Source organism: Grammomys surdaster, unplaced genomic scaffold (genome assembly GCF_004785775.1).
Source record: "Grammomys surdaster isolate TR1022 unplaced genomic scaffold, NIH_TR_1.0 64, whole genome shotgun sequence".
Lineage (NCBI taxonomy): Eukaryota > Metazoa > Chordata > Mammalia > Rodentia > Muridae > Grammomys > Grammomys surdaster.
The window spans coordinates 2,566,953-2,581,063 of NW_021604566.1; the positions used below are offsets into that span (position 1 = coordinate 2,566,953).

The 14,111-nt window shown below is 39.5% G+C and overlaps 1 protein-coding gene across 1 annotated transcript in view; it reads right to left on the reverse strand.

Moving 5' to 3' along the window:
- Clvs1 (clavesin 1) overlaps positions 1 to 11,701 on the reverse strand; it is a 185,664-nt gene extending 173,963 nt beyond the window's left edge. Inside the window, exons 1-2 of the mRNA XM_028768578.1 lie at positions 11,546 to 11,701; positions 645 to 806 (exon numbers count right to left, since the gene is read on the reverse strand). The gene's annotated coding sequence lies outside the window, so the exon portion shown is untranslated. The remainder of the gene's footprint in view (positions 1 to 644; positions 807 to 11,545) is intronic.
- Positions 11,702 to 14,111: the final 2,410 nt, after the last annotated feature.

Consider the following 14,111-nt stretch of genomic DNA (forward strand, 5'->3'; position numbering starts at 1 on the left):
AGTTTTTAGTTACAGTGAGTGACTCCTTAATATAATGGTCTGTGGTCAGACTAGCAATAGAGTGATATTTCAGTAATGAGTGGTTGTGTTGTTGGTTATGCTGAAGCATGCGTACGAGGCCGTTCACAGGCCTAGATACAGCAGAAATAGCATGGTTGCTATACAACTGACTATTTCCCATTAGTCTCATTTCTCACACTAGTATCTCAGACATAAATCTGTTCCTCACATCTTTAAAGCCAGCCCTTCGCAGCTTGAGAATACAAAAGGTCATCCTAACCTAACCCTAAGGTGCCTAATTAATGGAAAGAATATTGCCAACAGGCTGGGTTGTGCCAGACAAGTTCAGGGCTGGAAGCTTGACCTTCAAGAAGGACATTCCAAGCCGTGAGAAAGGTTTGCAGGCTCATATGGGGTTTGTTGTTTTAACTTCTTCCACTCCTGCTAAGAAACCACAGGCACCCAAGCCTCCCAATCTGCTCTCTACCTCACCCATATGGGCTTCTAAATCCGTCCATTTTCTATTGTCCTGAGATACTGTTTTACATAGGAAAATAATAGAGTTTTGATTATCATCTTATTTCTCCATATAAATGACAAACAAAAAAAAGAAAATCAAAAAAAAAGAAAGAAAAGAAAATCACTTGTATTCTCTGAAACTTTCTTTGTGTGCTTCCTTCCTCCAATTCATCCCTGCACTCACCATGATCTTAGACATTCTGAGCAACATCTTCTCACCAAGAAACCAAAGATGGAAGTATCATTGTTATAGACACATACGCACTAATGACACAAGCTAGAGTCATCTGAGAGCAGGAACATCAACTGAGAAATTTTTTCCATAAGATCAAGCTATAGGCAAGTCTGTACAGCATTTTCTTTGTTAGTAATTGATGCAGGAGGGCCTAGCCCATTGTGGCTAGGCCCACACCTAGGCTGATTGTCCTTGGTGCTATAAGAAAGCAGGGTGAGCAAAACATGAGGAGAAAGCCAGTAAACATCACCCTTCCTCTACATCCAGCCAGTAAACATGACCTATACATCAGCTCCTGCCTCCAGGTCCATGCCTTCATTGAGTTCATGCATTCTTTGAGTTCCTGCCTTGGTTTCCCTCAATGGCCTGTGATCGGGGTATGTAAGGCAAATAAACACTTTCTTCACCGAGTTCTTTAGTCCTTTGTGTTTCATCACAGCAATAGTAACCCTGGCTAAGATAGACACTAACAATGAAGAATCTGAAACAAACAAACTGGAAGGGTACGAAGCAATCCACACAGTACTGAAAGACATTCATGTTGCTACATCCAAAAGACAATTCTCAGTTTCCAGTTTAGGGGATATTCATTAGTATTGGACACCAAACTTTTCCTTCTTAGACCATCTTCTCCTTCCCTCATTCCTTTCTTGTCCACATGCCCTGGCCATCCCTGCCTCCAGCTTCTTGCCTTTCCCTGTTCATTCTTCTCCCTCTGTGCAAGCCAATACCAGAATTTTCAGGATCCTGCCCTATGATCTGTCTACCTGAAGGCAAATAGCTTCTGTCCCTAGCTTTCTTCTGATCTCCAGGCTCCTCATTCCATTGCCCACTGAGCATCTTCCTGCAGATAATGTAATACTACAAACACATTATGCTCAAAACTCAGCTATTCATAATTCCCCATCCTGAATTTGATCTTCCAGCTTCACCTCTTAGTGAATGACAACCCCCATGAAGTTTCACATACTGGAAATCTGAAAGCCATCTCTTATTAGCCTCTCCTTCAGCATCCACTACCAGGCAGTCACAGTTTTACCAGCTCTCGAATCCTCCCATCTTTCCAGATCCCTGGTTGCTGACATAACTGAGACCATCAACCACTTCAGTGTTTAGATTAGAAACAGGCTTTCTACTGTGGCCTTTGCTGCCAGTTTATTTTCTGCATTCCCATTACTTTCTGTATTACAACTGAAATACACTCATATCACACTGTGAGTAACATCCATTATTAGTCTCCAACTCCTCTTCATTCTTCAGAACTCAATATGAAAGTCACTCTCCCCAGGAAACCCTTCCCAACCTTCAGAAATCAGAAATCAGGTGATACACACACATTTAACTATACCATGTCTTATTAGCATCTTCCCTTCTCCCTTTTATTCAGAATCTTCTATAAAAGGAGAGCATCTATTATTGATCTGTGAATTCTCAGATATGTGACAAAAGAGGGTCAGATCTGTGAGCAAAGAAGTTCATTGTGACCACTGACATTTTCCCAGTGCCTAGGACAGTATTCATGATGCAGCAGATGCTACCAGTTATACAAGCATCAATAAAAAATACCAGTTAAAATGCTGTTTTTATAAGTCGGTGGTTCTCCCACATCTGGGGCAAGCTAGTTTTTCTTAAAGCCTTCTAGCTAACCTTTAATTCCCTCCCTTATCTCTAAAGAATCCCCCTCCCAACCCCCTAGAGAATTTCCTCTTGGCACACTGTACTTCAATCCTGGTCTCACTGAAGCATTCTGGGTAATGTTCACAGTTCCAAGCCAAGGAGCGCAGCACTAAGAGCACAATGCATAGGAACAGCTTGTTCCCTGAAGAAGATTTAAAGCTGCTTTGGAGCAAGTTACTTACCTCACAGTCCAAGGAACTCAACAATGTTTCCCAGATAAATTACTGTGGGTTCAAGGGGAGAATTGAGGTTGCATATTTCATGCTCTGCCTCCATACATAGCTATGCCTCTGATCTATAATATCTGAAATAAATTTGCTCCAATCTACATCTTTATTCTGTGCTCAGTGTGCAGTAGAAGCTTCCAGTGAGAACAGTCCAGCCAGGGTCACTGGATTTCATGCTTAATATGATACATATATTTCATTAAAGGTAAATCCTTCATCCTGGAATCCTGAACCAACTGCTATTTAAATAACACCAATCAATGCTAGTTAGGGCACAAGAAAAGCTGTATAAAGAATGTTTATCACAATGTGGTGTTTCCAATCAACAACAGGCTTGTGTTCTCACTGGACTTTTTTGAATGATGATAGGTTACATTGGACTTGAAGTCCTACTCATAAGTGAAAGTGGTTTACTTTCCTGGTAGTATTCATAATAATGATAATAGCTATAATTCTTTATTTACTATTGCTGTATTTATTATGTCCCAGACACTCACATAGTCTCTTTATATACTACATTTTAGAAAGACCAGACAAAATGAGTAGAATATAAGATGCAAAAAATTCAATGTCTTGCCAAGAGATAGAAACAGGATGATAGTCCAAATAATCTCTCTGGGCTATGTTCTTCATTCATGTGCTGGCTTGCCTCTGCTGTGTAGCAGAGGTTTAAGTATTTGCTACTCAACATCTGCTTGACATTCTTCTCAGTGTTCCAGATTCTCACTCTCCTTCCCTCATAGCTCTTCCATACTAACCCTTCTGTGAACCCAAATCTGCCTCTGGGTTCCCAGAGTTCCTTGGACAGCCTTAGACAGTGTTGTACCATACAGATAGATACCCACTACCTCTATCCTCTTTTTAACATTGGAAAATGGCTGGAGCTATTTAAAATTCAATTGCCTGTGCCTTTCCAGCTGTCACTAATAGTCGGTTCTATTCTTTAACATTTTCCTTTGCCAATATAACAGATCAAAGACCCTGCTATAGTCTCGGAAAGACTCACCCTTTACCATGCCTCAGAAAGGGTCAACCATGCCACCAACAGTGAAGTCTACTCAACAAACAGAGAGGGAGCTTTCAGCAGGTGCAGAAAACAGCTCTCCCTAGTGCTACAGGATCACTCGTGGCTTTGTATTCTGAAAGAGGAGTATCTCTTGGGAGGTCAAGCTAGAATGCTTATGCTTATAAACTGTGAAATTTTCTAATAAACTAGAAATTTGGGTTGTGTGTTTTAGATAAATGAGGAGAAAAAGAAGTCTCTACTACTAGGAATTTAAATGCCTGACAGCCGTAGATTCCAGATAAGCATTTCATTTCAATTGAGTCAAAAAGAAATCTATGCACATATTTTCTCATACACAAGTCATTCTTAAGGAAGTGGCTTATAAATGCATAACATATTTTTATCTGCATGAAGAGTAACAAAAAAGCCTCTTAGTGAAGCAGAGATTTTCAAGTCTAACCTATTTCAGGTCCTCGATCACAGATTATACTCATGTATTTTATTATCATCTTCAGAAACCCATATTAATACCTGGAAGATATCAGAACAATCAGAGCAATGTCCTCTCTGAAACTGTGTAACGTTTCAAAGAATTTTACATCAATTGTCCTTTCCTTTGTTACAATGTGTCAAAGAAATATAATTTACTGGAAAAAACTAAGGTAAAATCATGAGAATGAGACAACTGAAGATGCTTATGAAATGAAAAAAATCTATCTGCCATTAGCTATATTCTTGTTAAAATCATAATTATGTTGTCTCCTAATAAATAAAAGATGCTGAGATGCACACTAGCTTCTGGGCTGGCTTAAAGTCAAATAATGAGCTAGTGGTGGCATGGGAAATGACAAATACTTGTGACTGCTTGTTTTGTGCCAAGAGGCTTAACATTACATTATCTAACTTCCAGTCAATCTCTAAAGTCAGATTACTAATTATTAGGTGAAAAATAAAGGAAAGACTGGGAGCTTAGACCAAAATATGGATACACACACACACACACACACAAACACACACATAACAAACCTTCATACTGCAAATTACCTGTCCATGTTTTGTTCATGGCTATCCATTAACTCTAAGGAGTTGCCATCTTTAACAACACATTTTTGTAGCTGCATCCTAACACTCACATACTCATTAACACACACACACACACATTCATGCACTTACTCGTTCACATACTCATGTTTACTCACTCACACACTTACATACTCATCAAACACTCACACAACTCACTCACTCACTCACAAAATCACAAAGTCAGCCACACAATTACACACTCACTCATTCACATACACATACTCACATTTACTCTCTCACGCACACTCACTCACACACTCACATTTACACAGTAACACACACTTACTCATTCACACATTCAGTCACACATATACAGACACCCAGTGGTACGCTTACTCACACATCAGGCATGACATGTGGAAAGGGAAGGGAATATTGTCATGATCAGACAGATAATGTCTGTAAAACCTCACTAGGAATAGTGACTAAACTTTCAATCACAAGATTCAGGAGATTGAAGCAAAAGGATTATGAATTTGAGGCCAACTTGAGATACAAAATTAGACTCTGTCTCAAAAACAGAAACAACAGAACCTATAAAACTTTAATATTCTTTGAGATATATGGACACAAATTACTAATAAATAAAGTTTCAGAGTAGTGTGACTTCTTTGTGTTCTTAGTAATGCATAGAAGAAATTCACATGTATATTGATATAAATATGAAATAAGAAAATCATATTTTGTGAGTTTCTACTTTTACAAAAGAAAGAAAAATGAATCCTTACAGTAAACACTAAGATTAAGATGTGATTAAGATTAGATTAAAGTCTAATCAACTATTTCATCCACTAGGACAAAAGGAAAAATTTACAAATTTTAAACATATTTTGTTTAAAACTCCATTCCAAATATGTAATTGGCATATATATTCACCAAGGAATGCCAATTTAATTTGTTTGCTTTGATTGTTTTATCTTTTAGTTGGTTATTGTTATTTTTGTGGTTTTTTTAAAGGGGACTTGCTATGTAACTCAGATGGCTTCAGGCTCACAATCCTCCTGCCTCAACTTCTTGATTGTTCATATTATAGGCATGCAGTGGCACACCGAGTGCAAGGAATTTTATACCAAGTGAAGTCAAAGTAGATGATACTGGACCATTTAGACCAATGTTTACAATCACACTGAACATAGCTTCTTCCTCTGGGCAATTCTGAGATCTTTCCAGAATGCTAACATGTTCCCTTAGTGATAGCAGAACCCACACTTCAAGCCTAGGGGTTGTTAATTACACATTCAGAATGTGTCAGTCTTTGAAATGGGTCTTTGTAGTTGTTGAATTTTCACGGGGTTGATGTGGTTTGTAGGACTTCTTTCATTATGAAGACAAAGGGACCAAAGCCTTGAGTGCATATGTTGCTTTGTGCACTGACTTTCATCAAATATTTGCCAACTTTCAGATAGGAAGTCTCCCTAGCAGAGGTGGGGAGAGTTTGGAAGGACAGAGGGGAGACCTTTAATCATCAGAAAGTGTACCTGTAGCATGATCAGAATTTAGCCCTGGCTCACTGTCAACATTCCATCACCTTTAGCTCAGCCCTAACCCAGGGCTTACTCCTGCTCCATAAATATTCATTGTGTAGATTCCCTTGAATCCTTTTAAAATAGCAACCAAACACAGTCATGTGCTTCCATTTGCTCCCGCTCTTGAGAAAGGTTAAAAGTAAGTTGGAAGGAGTTCCATCAACATGGAGACACTGAGAACTTCTTACCCAAAATAGATGCCAGATCAAAATGAAAATAGACTAGGCTTCAGGTACATTGGAGCAATTTGGCAGACAGTTGACTCCTGAATTCTAGAACAATCTTTTGTCATCTTTCATGGTTTTAGTTTACTGTGTGACAAAGCAAAAGGGGGCTAGGCAAGCTGGAAACCAGTAGAGGTTCCTGCTGCCTCTATGTCATTTAAGGTGGGAGAAGGTTTGCACTAGGGTACATTTCTCTTTCTAATCTTGTGGAGAGAGTGCATGGTGGAAAAGGTTATAGATATGTGGAAAATTAGACTGAAATGTCTTCATAGGATGTTGCTCTCCTGCCAAAAGCTGTCCCAAGCAGTTGGCACTCCGTATCCAAAGTGAATCAGGACTGTTTTGTAGGTATATCTCTGCGAGAGGAAGAGAGGAGATGGAAACGCTTGACTATTTTGTCTCAAAGGAAAAAGATATTTCTCCAAATGGACTCCGTTATTTGAGAAAAATAATCTAGAGGCGTATGAAAGATGAGGCTCCCCAAATTGGCATCAAATTGCCTCTTTCACTCTGCTTTTCCAGGTCATCTACGTAACTGAGGCTCTTCTCATGAATGTAGTTGGGACAACAATGGGCCCAGCAAGGATCAAAATGAAGAAAACTGCCAGGTGAACGTAGAATGGAGAAAGAGGCTTTGGAGTTGGATGAGAGGAAAGAAGAGCCTCCACAACTTCCCCCTCAACTGACCTTGGAACTTCCTCGGAAGCTGGAATGGTTTGCCTTTCATTGTAGTTAATGGTCATTACTAATTCCACCTGATGGTAGGAAATTTAAATAAGAGGGATAACTATTGTCCTTCCTTCTTTGAGGGAGGTCCATTCATCATGTTAAGTGAAATATGCCAGACACAGAAAAACAAATACTATGCTTTCCCTCACTTATAAGAGACAAAACACATTGATTTAGTAGAAGAGTGGTAGAGGCGCAAAGGGGAGGAAGGATGGAGAAGAAGTGAGACAAGTACCAGAACATTACTAGACTTAGCAACAAGCTCCATTATTTCAGAGCACTGTGGGTCAACTACAGTTTACAATGACTACATATCTTAAAACCAAGAGAAAAGTAGAAAGGTTCTCAATATGAGGAACTGACAATCTGATTTGCTCATTGCACAGTATATACATTCACTGGAAGATCACACTGTGTCCCACAAATATGTGTAACTACTATGTATCAATCAAGAATTTCACCAAAAGTAGCTCATTAGTCAGTAGCATTCTCATAACTTCATAGGTTACTGGGAACACAGACTACTGAGAAGCACCCTTGACTTACTGACTGAGCAATAAAATCAGATCTGAGAAGCAATGACCTCAAATTGCTGGGATGGATGACCTGTCCCAAAGCAAATCTCACAGTGTCTGTGGGCAGCAGAACCACAGTAATAGAGAAACAAAGCATGTTGCTAGCATATCTGTTCATACGGGCAATGGCTCCCACGGAGCTTACTATGTCACCCTATAAATTACATCAACCAATGCTTGCATACTATATAGCACATAAAAAGAAGGAAAGGGGAAGAAAGAAAGGATGGGAGAAAGGGAAGATGAAAGGCAAAAGTGGGGAGAAGGAAGAGGGATGAGGAGGAAAAGAGAAAGAGGAAAGGAAGGAGGGAAAGAAGAGAGGAAGAGAGAAATAAGGAGAAATAAAGAGAATGAAAAAAGAAAGTGTGAAAAAATGTCAGATGACTCCATTTTGAGAAGTTTGCTTATAAAGCCTGTTAACTTGAACCCCTCCATTTTCTCTTGGCCCACCGCTTTGTTCCTGTTTCTTCCAAATCTGTAAAATTCAGAACACCAAGTAACCTATGCATGTGACACACATATAGGTACGGACGTTTACATAATACCATTTGAGCAATAATAGAATCTGAATTGAGGCAATGCTATTTTAAGAAACAGAAATGGGCAAGGGATTGCTAGATATCTGGATGATATCTAAGAATCAGAGATTCAGCTGTTAGAGCCCAGGACACAGAGTACCTCACCCTGAAACATTCTTCCTTACACAGAAGTCAAGCTGAACAAAAGTATCTGGGAAATTAGTCTACTACAAAGGGCATTTTCCATATGTCCTGACATAGAGTAAGTCCACAGAAAATAGACAGCACAGGGTGACCGGATGGAGAAAACTGAGAGAAGGTGGGGGAATAATGAACTTATATCTGAATACATGAAGGTTCTTTATGGGGCAGACAGAGTCTGACCAGCTGGTTTATACGTCCAGGTGAACCAAACTTTCTTTAAGCCAAGAAAAACTTGGACTGGAAATAGAGTTCAGTTTTCTCTAAAGCGATGCAGCACTTGGGCTAATGAGGGTTGCAGACTTGTGGTCATTCACACTGTGGGCTCTCTCTTAAAGCTTCATTCCAGGGAAACCCGAATGAGTGATAATTATCTCAACAATGACCATTTGGGAAAGGGTATAAGAAGGGAGGACCCTGAGGGCTTTTCTGGGTTAATATATTCATACAAGTGCCAGGCTTTTTATCTCTGTGCTGCTTGTCACCTCCTCTGTCTGAGTCACAGTGTCACAAAGAGCAGAGAAGATCAGCGCCAGCCAGAGTCCATTTATGAAGGGTGGTTCTGCAGCAACAGAGTTTGTGAAGTCAAGGGTAGATTTCTCAGAGATAATAAGTTGTTTCTCTTATCAAACCAAAGATGTAAGCAGACATAATCTGTTCTAAGAGTCCAAGATTTCGTGTTTTAGGAAGTAGACACTCAGATCCTAAAATTCTATACCCTTCCACGAAGAGGGCACTGTGCTAGAAAACAAAATGTTTCCTTTTGCCTTTAAATTCATTTTTAAATGAGAAAGTTTTGTTATTATCAATATGAAAGATAAACAGCCCTAACTAAAAAAAAAACAATGTATGAAAGCCACAATAGTAGCACTCTATAAAAATAAATAAGCTTGGCATATTTCATACAGAGAGGAGAAGCATTGCTTCTGAGACAGGTGCCTGTAAATCTCGCTGAAGCAGCCCTGCTTTGAAATCTCAACCGCCTCAGGAAATTACATTAAGCACAGGAAGACAGCATCTTTGGAAGCTTTGCATTCCGGGCCTGTGTTTCTGGTGAAGCAGCTCAAATTGGTAATACAGATACATTTTCCAACCTCCTGGTCTGGACCATTGTTTGCTCACAGATAAGGGAGTTTTAAAAGTCTTTCCCAGAGACTTGAGAGTCCCTGGTTGTTATGCATACTATCAGTCTAAGGACAGTAAGTAGGTGACTAAATGCAATACGCTTTGCCAAATATTTTAATGCTTTGAGCTTAAAAAAATGAGTAAAATTTTGAGACAAATAGAACTGAGCCTAAGTTCATATAATTAGTAACAGTAAGTAAACTTTTGTCATGATGTGACTAGTCCTCATTCATGAAGATTACTGAGCATAAATTTTTGCACAAGGCTTCTTCCAGAACATATCTGTTTGTGAGTCTCTTTACTTTTGGGTGGTGCCTCTAAAGACAAGCAAGAACAAAACTAGCTTCAGTATCCCTCTTCCAAGAGGCAGATTAAATACACGAGGGTACTGTTGAGTGGGGCTTTCTGTGCTTTAGTTTAAATGTTCTTGTGACCAGTGACCTGACTACATTTCTACTTAGATATCACACTTTTAAATTAAGATCTCGATTTTTATCTTGACAAAAACAATAAAAATATACAAAACAAAAACAACAGCAAAAGAAACTACAATACTTTGCAGTTCAGTAAAATCAATTCAGTGAGTCCCTTTCAATACACTTGTTTATGACAGATGCAAGCACTTGTTTGCTGTACTTTGTTAGCTCTTATAAAGCAAATGATCCTGGTTAAATCAAATAGGTGCCATGACCTAGGACTGGACCATCAGGTCCAAATGAATGGGCTATCTGAAAGGTGTTTCAACTCCCCATCAGCTTTGATAGAAAATGATAGCACTGTAAAGCAGAGCCAGGCAAACCACAGTTACATAAATGCCTTTTCAATTTCTGCACTCTATTACCCTTTACTATTTATAGGGAAATGGTGTTATCGCCTGATTACTGAGAAAGCACACAAAAATCTCATCTTCCAAATCTGAGCCAGTCCTTGACTAGTAATGAACAAAGCCAGGCCATCTGCTCTGAATATCATTACCACTTTGGTCATTTGGGCAAAGAATATATCTGTTCTCCTTCCAGGAGAGGTTTAAGACTGGGTAATTGAAGTAAGTAGACAAGAAAAGGAGACGTCTGAGGAAATAGAATTTCCTAGTGAAAGCCTTATTCGTTAGGTTCTTACGACCATCGTTTTAATTTTCATTTTGGCCACAGAGTTAACCTTTGGGGTTCTCATTTTATAGAACAGTTCAATAAAAACTTAATTTCAGAGTTTCTACGGTAAATGCTTAGGAAGAAAAACAGCCATGTGGGTGCTGTGAGTCACCCATCGCCCCCACCCTGCTTCCTGGTGACTCTCCATTGGAAAACCAGAATATCGGGGCTGAGCTAACATTTCTTCCTGGAATCACACTATGCCTCAGGCCATGTTAATTTCCTGAACTAAACAGTCTCTAATCTGCTGAAAGGCAGCTGGCTAACTGCTGGTGTCTGGCAAGTCCCCATCTGTCCCTTTGCTGAGGTCTCTTCCTGCTGCCTCCACTTCCCCTTTCTCTCAAGCAGACGGCTCTCTTTGTTTTCAGGGGTCTCTCCACCTGAACTTTCCCTTCTATGCCTGAGAACTTGAGCTCTTCCCTCTCTATCTTGCGGACCTCAGGCTTTGTCTAAGTGACAAGACACAGTTGTGTGGACTGTAGTTACCGCGCCGGTGGTGGTGGAGATGATGACGGCGATGGTGGAGATAGGGTGCTGATGGCTGGGGAGCGCAGGCTGTGCGGCGTGGCAAAAGGATGGACCGCGGAGGCGGTGAAGAGTGGGGTGCAGAAGGGATGGAGTGCAGTGGGATTGCAGATGGGAGCTGTCCACGCGCCGAAGTGCTGAAACGCCGCAGCCATGGCACCGCTAGAGCGGGGACGGGCGGGGAGGCGCTGCGAACACAGAAGGAAGAAAAAGGCAACAAATACCTTCACACCGCCGCCCAGGCTTGCTTTGAGAATGTGTTTCTGCAGGTGTCCTCGAGGCTGAACTGGGTGGGTGAGATCCCCTATCCTGGCAGTTGGAGCTCAGATTTCTCTAGAAAGCTGTGAATGAGAGCCGGGCAGCACGGGGCTGTGATTTGGGTAGGAGGCGTGTGCGCCAGAGACTGTCCTTCTATACCAAGCCTGGCTTTCCCCTGGGTCCTAAATGCCTCCGCAGGTTAGTCTCACCCATTCCAGCAGTACAGTATTAAGGATTGTTGTAATCTTTTAACAACTGGGACAAAAAGTACTGGAAACAGTCGCTCTCCACATTTAAAGCAAACTCTTTTAGGCAGATTATTTCTAGTTCCAGGTCCAGTGTATATAAACTAGACAAATGGTAAAGCATCATTTGCCTATGGAAAAATAATTATTTTTATTAGTAAATGACATTCAGAAAATGGACTATTGGAAAAGGCTCAAATTAAGGCTCTATCTTGTCAAAATAAAAACAGGTAAGTTAAATCCATCAATGAAAATTAAAACATTTAACAAACAAGTACAACATGTGTATTTTTAATGATCTTGGGCTATGAAACATTTTCTGAGCAGAATAATAAAAGAAATCAGAGGAAAGAGGTCAACAAAAATGAATGCATAAAATATTTCTTAATCTCAAAGATTGTGCATGTAAATTGTCACTTGGAAAAATCACAGAAAATAATGTGTTTCATGCATAGCTATTTTATAATAAAAAGAAAAATGCTGAAGAACCAACAAACATTATAAAAGTCAACCTCACCACTAAAAAGCAATGCATAATTTAATAAAGCACCAATGACATACTAAAGGAAGAAAGAGAGATAGAGAAACAGGGAAAGAAGAAAAAAGGAGAGAAAGAGAGAAAGAAAGAAAGAAAGAAAGAAAGGAAGGAAGGAAGAAAGAAAGAAAGAAAGAAAGAAAGAAAGAAAGAAAGAAAGAAAGAAAGAAAGGAAGAAAAGCAATAATGTATGGTTTGGGATAAAAACATTTAAATCCACACAATATCCCATATCCTAAGATATTAGTGAGAAAATGTAACCTTCCTACAGACTCACTTCAAAATGTATTTCAAGATCCAAAAATGTATATGATATACAGTCTTCTGATTCTACTCATCAATTTGTGCATATAAATTTCATTTATGATCAGAGAAATGATCAAAAACAATAAGCTTAATTTTATATAGGCTGCAAGATTTCTTGATAAAAGCTACACTTCTGAAGAAGAAAAACAAAGAGAAATGTTTGCAAAATAGAAATAACGGAGACAAAAAAAAAATGCAGCCTCCAGCCCCAGCCTCTGCTCCTTGGGCTGGTAGGAGCATTGGGTAGTATGAAGACATAATACGTAACTGTGCCTTTTGCTAAAGTGGCGCAATCTTCCTCCGTATAGAGACCTAAAATTTGCCACATTTATTAAAAGACTGAAAGTTGATGAGTCTTTTTCCAATATTCCTATTATACAGTTCATCGTGACTTTTAAATAATCGTCCAGCTCTCATGTTATTGCGCGCTCTCTCTCTCTCTCTCTCTCTCTCTCTCTCTCTCTCTCTCTCTCTCCCTCCCTCCCTCCCTCCCCCATATGTGTTATATATAACTCATGTGGCAGAGGAGAGCACCACTTTGTTCACTCCGGCTTGTGAGCCATGGAAGGCTGCCTGGAACCTCACAATACTTCAATAAATGTCCTGAGTGGAAAAGTAAATGGATGAATGACATAACCCACAACACATACATGTGTATTTAAAGTATTTTATGAAGCTATGAATTTTGTATAGAAATTGATCTGAACAGGCTCAGCACATCAACATGGTCTGCAGGGGATGCTGAGCTTCCTTTGCTTGAGCTTAGAGGGATGTCTTCAAAGGCATGGTTCAGCTCATCATAGACTCATGCAAAGACAGTAAATGAGAACTTGTCCAAGGAAAACACTTTCCCTAATTATTTCCCATTATACTGTTTTCAGTCACACACATGCATACTTTAATCATTTCTACCCTGCCTCTTTCCACCTTGGATCTACTTCCTGTATTGTAGTGGTCCCTGTCTCCTTTCATGCCATTCTCTTCTCCATTGTTTTAGATTCTACAAACGAGAAAAACATGTGATATTTGTATTGCCTTGCCTGACTTATTTTGCTTGACATGGTGATTTCCAGTTGCATACATTTTCCAGCAAATGACATAGCTTCATCCTTCTTTGTGGCTAAAATAATATAATTTTCTTTATCCATTAGTTTCCTAAGGGGAACCTAGGTCGGTTGAATATATTGGTTATTATGAATAATGATGCAATAAACATGGTTGTGCGGATATTCCTGTGGTATGTTGACTTAGATCCCTTCAGGTATATCTCTGGGAAAGATAAAGCTAGATCACATGGTAGTTTTATGCTAAGGTTTTTTAGTAATATCCATGTTTATTTTCATAGAAACTGGACTAATTTACGTTCCCTCCAACATGCACAGTCCTTGCTAGCATTTTTTGTGTGTTCTTAGTAATAGCCATTCTATTAGTTCATTTGTTCTTGAT